The sequence below is a fragment of the Tupaia chinensis genome, unplaced genomic scaffold (assembly GCF_000334495.1).
Source record: "Tupaia chinensis unplaced genomic scaffold, TupChi_1.0 Scaffold000609_1, whole genome shotgun sequence".
Taxonomy (NCBI): domain Eukaryota; kingdom Metazoa; phylum Chordata; class Mammalia; order Scandentia; family Tupaiidae; genus Tupaia; species Tupaia belangeri.
Window position 1 is genome coordinate 134556 of NW_006160128.1, and position 8448 is coordinate 143003.

Genomic DNA, 8448 nt, shown 5'->3' on the forward strand with positions numbered 1-8448 from the left:
TTCCCTATTGGCCACTAAAGTAAAATATGACTAATACATCCATAGCACTTTTCCTAAAAGGTTATAACCAAAAATACGGTCTTTGTTTCTGCTGAAAATGAACTCTTTGAGTTTCTTGACAAGTCATGCTACCTCTATAGCTATTCAACAGCCAAAATTCTATTCTTCACAGACTCAGAAACTATTTGATATTAAAAAAATTATATAAGAGGATCTTACGGCAATGGTACTTCATTTAATATTAACAATAATATCATTTAAAAGGGATTTTTAATTCAGAAAACAAAGCTTTAAAGCAGAAAAATAAGCCCATTCAGAAGTAGTGCTATGGCAATATTGCCTTGTTCCTACATGTATATTAGCATGAAAGCATCTTTTTTTTTTTTTTTTTTGAGAGAGACTTTTGCTATAGGGCATGTGCGCTTGCCAGAAAGACAGAGAGAGACAGAGAGACAGAAAGCGAGAAATCACCCCCCCCCAAGGGGTGATGGCCACGCCACAATGCCTTCTCCTCCCTTCTCCTCTCGGGATCTTGGGCACGAGTTTAAGCCACTAGGTCTGGGACTCAAACTGGTCGACTACATGGGGGTCCAGCGACGTAGTCATTACACCATCTGCTGGACCCAGCATGAAAGCATCTTAATATTAGCCTGCTTTTGGTAATTCAGACATTGGCTTGCCAATCGTCCAGCTCTCTTGTTCTGTTGCCAATGTATTTTAACCTTGGTTTCCCTCTTTCCTGAACACATGGCCCATGACAGCACCCCTGGAAGGAGGATAGAAAAATAAGAAGCAAAACTTGAACTCATCATTTCAAGTGTTGTTTTATAGCTCTAATTTGAAGAACTGAGTTAAACTGTTGATACATTTGAAACTGTTTTAAAATTTTAATTTAATTGTTGTAGAGAAAGGAGTACCTCTCATAGTCTCACCATGCTGCAATCCTCTCACCCCAGCCTCCCAGGCAGCCAGGATTAGAGGTGTACCCTGTTGTGCCTGCTGTGTTCAGGTTGGTTTAGGATCCATACCTGCTCATCAAAAATGGCTTCAGCCTCAAGCGACAGTACCTACCACCTGCACCACCATGGCGGAGCCAGACTCGGGTGTTTTTTTTTTTGTATATTTCAATTACTTGAGCTATTCCCTTTTTGTGGAATCAATGTGTACTCTCCTGTACCAAGTGTTAAGAAAAAAAAATTACCTACATTTTTTTCGAACATCAAACTAAACTTGATGAAGACCTTAATCACACTTATTACTGGGACTGGATTCTCTGTCTTTTGCTATCTGTCCCCACTGCCAGGCTCCCGTAGTCTCATACAACTCAGTAGGTCTGGATGCTCCACTGCTCTGTGGCCCATTCTGGTCACCCTTGATAGTGCAATTGTCTAAGGTCTCATAAGCCACAGTTTAGGTGTCACCCTTGGGCAGGGGACTGACTCATTGCCCTGGAACCAGCTGATTCGCAAACTCTGTCAGTCACATCCCCCTCTTCCTATTCATCTCATTTCAAAGGGACTGTCTGTGTCCATCCCTGGGCACAGCAGCCAGAGTCAGTTGTTTACCTGACTGTCCCCTGACTGGCCTTGGACTGTCTCTCAGCCACTCTGGTAATCTCCATGAGCATCACTTGATCGTGGTCATTCCATGGGCAACTCTGCATCCTGGGAAAAATAAAAACAAATTACCTACAGAATTCGTCTCTTCATGTATTTAGTTTAGTTCAAGTAATTCACCTAAGGCTACATACCAGGGGGAGCTTTTCTTCAAACCTCCCCACCCCCACCAGGAGACACCCCAGCTCTTTGTTTTCAGCATTTTGCTTGCTTCTGAGAGCTCACCTCTGCTCTGTGCCACATTTTCTTTTTTGTTGTTGTTTAAGTTTGTTTATATTATTCATGGTAGCATGTACACCCTGAGCAGAGAAACAGAGAAAGGAAGAGGAACAGCCCCAGTAGAGTCTCATAAAGCCATGATCTCCTTTCCCCATTCTTCCAACTTTTCAAAACTTGGGTCCACGAGCACACCCAATATGGGTTTGGGTTTGCCCAGGAATCCAAACCATAGTTGACCATGTGGCTTCCAGCACTGTAGTTCAGTTTTCTACTGACTGTACCTCAAGGCTGGGCCTCTGCACTGCATTTTCTGCTCAGCTCCATTTTGATACTTACTATTTAGTGGTGTAAACCTCAATGACACTCTTAGAAAAACTGGACAAAGCATTTGAAATTGAGCAGGCTGTGAGGAGGGTGATCTTATAAATCATCCAAATCAGAACTCTGTTAAGAATGCTATTGATAATGCTGGGACAACAGCTGAGCAGGACTGTCCTGGGAAAAATGAAATGATGCTCTCATTCTGATGATGAAAGAACCTCTGAGAAGTGCTGCAGTGGCAGCTTTTCTTTTCTTAAGACTAAGCTCAACCTTTTCTTACACCTATATTTTTGCTGACGGTTGGAAAAACAATTTTGCCATTGAAGAATAACTTGATTCAGATTGAAAACTTAGCCAATTAGCTTAATTCAGATTTGTCTCTCCAGGGGCAAATGCTAAGGCTTTCGGTGCCCATCTCTCCTCCATTCTTTCTCTTGATGCTTCCTGGCGACTGTTTGCTGAAGACTGTGCATCTAAGAGAGGATCCAGTGGCCAACAGCTATTTGTCACTCCTTGGTTTCTCTGCTGGCTTTTGGTTGATGAGCAGCTCAACCCTCTAGGCCATTAGATACAGAACACTGTCCTCCCCATGTCTGTTCCCCACATGGAAGGCCATTAGATCTGGAACAGGGTCCTTGCCATCTTTGTTCCCCACATGGTCACAATGGAGTATCTCCCAGCTTATTTTCAGCTAAGGCCCAAGACTCACCTGCCCTGCTACTTTGACTGTGTCTTGGCTTTCAGAGTACTGTAGGGTCCACGGGGACCACCGAACTTTAGAATCAGGTTAAGGAGGTTCCTTTCAGCCTTGCATCAGGGTCCTCCTGACTTCTGGAATACTTCCTGGAAGATCTGCCAGTTAAATTGTGCATAGCCTGCCAGGGCGCGAATGTTTGAGCATCTTTGACAACACCTAGGGACTATGGGTGACAGCGAGGCTGGAGGAGAGTTGCTTCTTGAGTTGTTCAATCCATGACACTACTTGTTGTCTCAGCCATTACCTAGGCCATTGTTCCGAGGTGTGTGCCTATCTTAACTCTTTCATCTTTACAACAGCCTTCTACAGTAGATAGCATTAACCTTCAGGTTATAGATGAAGAGACAGGTGCAGCGATTCAGTAATTTGCCTGCAATCTTCCAACAAATAAGGGACAGAACCAGGACTTGAGTTCAGGTAGCCTAGTTCCAGGGTTGTACACTGAATGCTATGCAGGTAGGAAGCTCTTGATCTTGAGATTAGGCTATTAAAATGCAAGTATTCAACTGGAAGTTTCTCTTCTAAATAAATTTGTTAGGTATGAAAGTTCTTCTGGGGGCCAGCAGGTGCCATGGTTGTGGTGCTGGACTCCCACACAGCCGACCACGGTTTGAGACCTGGTGACTTGAAACTCACAAAGGGAGCGTGTTTGTACATGCCCAAAATCCCAAGAGGAGAATGGCCATCCCCCCTGGAAGGTGATTTCTCACTTCTTCTTTCTCTCTCTGTATGTCTCCAGAAAGTACACACACCCTATAGCAAAAGTCTCTTTTAAAAAGAAAAAAAAAATTTTGACATGAACAGATACTCCTGACAATATTTTAGGGAATCCTGGTTGAATCTTTTATACTGTTACCTAGTTCTTCATTAAGAAGAAGTATTTACTAGCCTGATTACCAATACTTAAAATAATAATGGCAATTATTTTATTGACCTGCTGCTTATAATCCCCATTGATATGATGGTATAATAAACAATATAATTTCTTTCTCTCTCTCTTTTTTTTAGAGAGTTTGTTTGTTTATTTTGTTATAGGGCATGTGCGCTGGCCAGAGAGACAGAGAAATAGAAAATTAAAAGTCACCTTCCAGGGAGGATGGCCACGCAGCAATCTCTTCTCCTTTATTCTCCTCTTGGGATTTGGGCACACATACATATGTGCCGGGGATGAGTTTCAAGCCACCAGGTCAAGGACTCAAACCACAGTTGGCTACATGGGAGTCTAACGACGTAACCATTACACCATCTGCTGGCCCCAATGAATCACACAATTTATTCGGAATTAGGTGTGTTGACCTTTGGTGTTTTCTTCTCTTATGATTTTAATTAACTGCATGTCAGTAAATATTAGAATCATTTTTAGTACGTTATACACACATACATGTTTATTTTAAAAATTCCTTTCTCAAGCAAGAGAGACAGGGATGGGGAAGGGTACCTTCAACAGGTTCTTGTGATGCCATAATCCTTAGTCCATCCCCCGGCCTTCCAGCCAGGCATAATTGTGGGAACATACGGGAGTTCCCAGGGTGTTCAGACCAGCCCAGTATCTGAACCCAGGGTTTTTATCTGGCTCCAGTATTTCACAGAGGTGTCCTACTGTCTGTGCCACCACAGTTAGACCTCAGTGTGTGTGTAATTTCTTAAATAACAAGTCTTCTTTTTTTTTCCTTTCCCTAACAAAGCAAATATTTATTTTTCAGTTACAGAGAAATCAGTCGGTCTGCCTCTATGCTTCCTTATTGCTACATCTCTAATGTAATTTTTTAAATAACAAGTCTTCTTTTTTTTTCCTTTCCCTAACAAAGCAAATATTTATTTTTCAGTTACAGAGAAATCAGTCGGTCTGCCTCTATGCTTCCTTATTGCTACATCTCTAATGTAATTTTTTAAATAACAAGTCTTCTTTTTTTTTCCTTTCCCTAACAAAGCAAATATTTATTTTTCAGTTACAGAGAAATCAGTCGGTCTGCCTCTATGCTTCCTTATTGCTACATCTCTAATGTAATTTTTTAAATAACAAGTCTTCTTTTTTTTTCCTTTCCCTAACAAAGCAAATATTTATTTTTCAGTTACAGAGAAATCAGTCGGTCTGCCTCTATGCTTCCTTATTGCTACATCTCTAATGTAATTTTTTAAATAACAAGTCTTCTTTTTTTTTCCTTTCCCTAACAAAGCAAATATTTATTTTTCAGTTACAGAGAAATCAGTCGGTCTGCCTCTATGCTTCCTTATTGCTACATCTCTAATGTAATTTTTTAAATAACAAGTCTTCTTTTTTTTTCCTTTCCCTAACAAAGCAAATATTTATTTTTCAGTTACAGAGAAATCAGTCGGTCTGCCTCTATGCTTCCTTATTGCTACATCTCTAATGTAATTTTTTAAATAACAAGTCTTCTTTTTTTTTCCTTTCCCTAACAAAGCAAATATTTATTTTTCAGTTACAGAGAAATCAGTCGGTCTGCCTCTATGCTTCCTTATTGCTACATCTCTAATGTAATTTTTTAAATAACAAGTCTTCTTTTTTTTTCCTTTCCCTAACAAAGCAAATATTTATTTTTCAGTTACAGAGAAATCAGTCGGTCTGCCTCTATGCTTCCTTATTGCTACATCTCTAATGTAATTTTTTAAATAACAAGTCTTCTTTTTTTTTCCTTTCCCTAACAAAGCAAATATTTATTTTTCAGTTACAGAGAAATCAGTCGGTCTGCCTCTATGCTTCCTTATTGCTACATCTCTAATGTAATTTTTTAAATAACAAGTCTTCTTTTTTTTTCCTTTCCCTAACAAAGCAAATATTTATTTTTCAGTTACAGAGAAATCAGTCGGTCTGCCTCTATGCTTCCTTATTGCTACATCTCTAATGTAATTTTTTAAATAACAAGTCTTCTTTTTTTTTCCTTTCCCTAACAAAGCAAATATTTATTTTTCAGTTACAGAGAAATCAGTCGGTCTGCCTCTATGCTTCCTTATTGCTACATCTCTAATGTAATTTTTTAAATAACAAGTCTTCTTTTTTTTTCCTTTCCCTAACAAAGCAAATATTTATTTTTCAGTTACAGAGAAATCAGTCGGTCTGCCTCTATGCTTCCTTATTGCTACATCTCTAATGTAATTTTTTAAATAACAAGTCTTCTTTTTTTTTCCTTTCCCTAACAAAGCAAATATTTATTTTTCAGTTACAGAGAAATCAGTCGGTCTGCCTCTATGCTTCCTTATTGCTACATCTCTAATGTAATTTTTTAAATAACAAGTCTTCTTTTTTTTTCCTTTCCCTAACAAAGCAAATATTTATTTTTCAGTTACAGAGAAATCAGTCGGTCTGCCTCTATGCTTCCTTATTGCTACATCTCTAATGTAATTTTTTAAATAACAAGTCTTCTTTTTTTTTCCTTTCCCTAACAAAGCAAATATTTATTTTTCAGTTACAGAGAAATCAGTCGGTCTGCCTCTATGCTTCCTTATTGCTACATCTCTAATGTAATTTTTTAAATAACAAGTCTTCTTTTTTTTTCCTTTCCCTAACAAAGCAAATATTTATTTTTCAGTTACAGAGAAATCAGTCGGTCTGCCTCTATGCTTCCTTATTGCTACATCTCTAATGTAATTTTTTAAATAACAAGTCTTCTTTTTTTTTCCTTTCCCTAACAAAGCAAATATTTATTTTTCAGTTACAGAGAAATCAGTCGGTCTGCCTCTATGCTTCCTTATTGCTACATCTCTAATGTAATTTTTTAAATAACAAGTCTTCTTTTTTTTTCCTTTCCCTAACAAAGCAAATATTTATTTTTCAGTTACAGAGAAATCAGTCGGTCTGCCTCTATGCTTCCTTATTGCTACATCTCTAATGTAATTTTTTAAATAACAAGTCTTCTTTTTTTTTCCTTTCCCTAACAAAGCAAATATTTATTTTTCAGTTACAGAGAAATCAGTCGGTCTGCCTCTATGCTTCCTTATTGCTACATCTCTAATATCATCTTGTACTAATTCCAAGGGACAATTGTAACAATTTGGGGTTCTTCTGAACTACATCTCATTCATTTGATAAAGTCTTAGACATAGTCTTTCTCCACAATGTTCCCTTCCCTGTGCTTATTCTCATTTTTGAATTTTCCTTTTCATCTTGACCCAAAGTTTTTTCTTCTCCCAAACCTCTGTGATTGGGTGAATTTTATTTCTACCATTTTTCTTTCTGGCCTCCCCAAGTCACTCCATACCCTAGATTGTTTGGTGACTAAATTTCTGGCCTCAAAATGTTTGATTGCCAGATTTTTACTGCTATTGACCATAAAATTCTGCCAGGCATTGGACTGTGAAAGAGCAGATGCAAAACGGCTGCTATTGCCTGCTGCCCAGCTGTGTAGCTCTACAGCTAAGTTCAGAGAAGGCATCCTTTCCCATCCTGCCTTCCTTAGAATCAGAAGCCTGTTCAATATGCACTATTTATGGGGAAACCTATGTAATAGCCATCAACAGCCACCTAGAACCTCATATTTGTTTAAATAAAGTTAGCTTCATTTTCATTTTGTTTGGACTTCCACATTGTTAATACATAGAGAATATCTTATTAATCTTTTTCAATCAATTTTAAAATAATTGTTACCTGACTCTTGCAAGTACAATGATGCCATGTTGAATTTGATATGTTGGGTACTAGGAGCTGCTTTCCTTTTAAAACAAGCAGCATAACCACGTTGAGCCTCAGTTGAAATTTAGAGATCTGGAAGCTGGGTAAGGGACAGAAGCAACATTGTATGAAAGAAGAGAGAGTTATAAGAGGTAGTAATTGGGGAGAAAGCCTAAAGAAAATAAAAGTGATCCATCTTGTCCAAAGGAGGCCAAACAAGGAGAATCTGTGTGGTAGGTATCTTAGCCCATTTTGTGCTGTGTAACAGAATACCACAGACTGGGTAATTTATAATAAATAGAAATGTATTGACTCACAGTTCTAGAGACTGGCAAGTCCAATATTAAAGTGGTGACATGTGGAAGAGGACCCTCTTGCTATGCCATAACATGGCAGAAAGCATCAAATGGCAGAAGGACAGAGAAGGGGTAAATAAGAACACAAGCACAAGAGGGCAGATCCATTCCTGTTGTAAGAGCACCAGTCCATTCGTAAAGGCAGAGCCTTCATGACCTAAATACCTTTCAAAGGTGCCATCTTCCGATACCATCACAATGGCAATTAAATTTCAACATGAGTTTTGAAGTGGTCAAACATTTAAACCATAGCAGTGGCAGTAGAAATTGGAGAAGAAACCAGATAACATCAACAGCTAATGTATGTATTTCCTTTCTCATTTGATTCTCATAGTTTCATCACCAGGAAGGGACGGAGCTGGAATCCGACACAGAAAGTGTGAGTAGAGAGCCTGTATACCAAAACTATGTCCAACTGCTCTGTTTTTCATCTTTGAGTGCTCAATACCTGCCCTAGTTCATCCATTAGTACATGGAAATTCAGACTTACAACATGCTCTATAGCTGTAGGTTTTTTTTTTTTTTTTTTTAGAGGTTTTCTCTATAGGGGGC

General features: G+C 38.6%; 1 pseudogene; it reads right to left on the reverse strand.

The window, feature by feature from the left end:
- Nucleotides 1-1626: 1626 nt before the first annotated feature.
- The window catches only part of LOC102492485 (60S ribosomal protein L36-like), a 23225-nt pseudogene continuing 16403 nt past the window's right edge, over nucleotides 1627-8448 (reverse strand).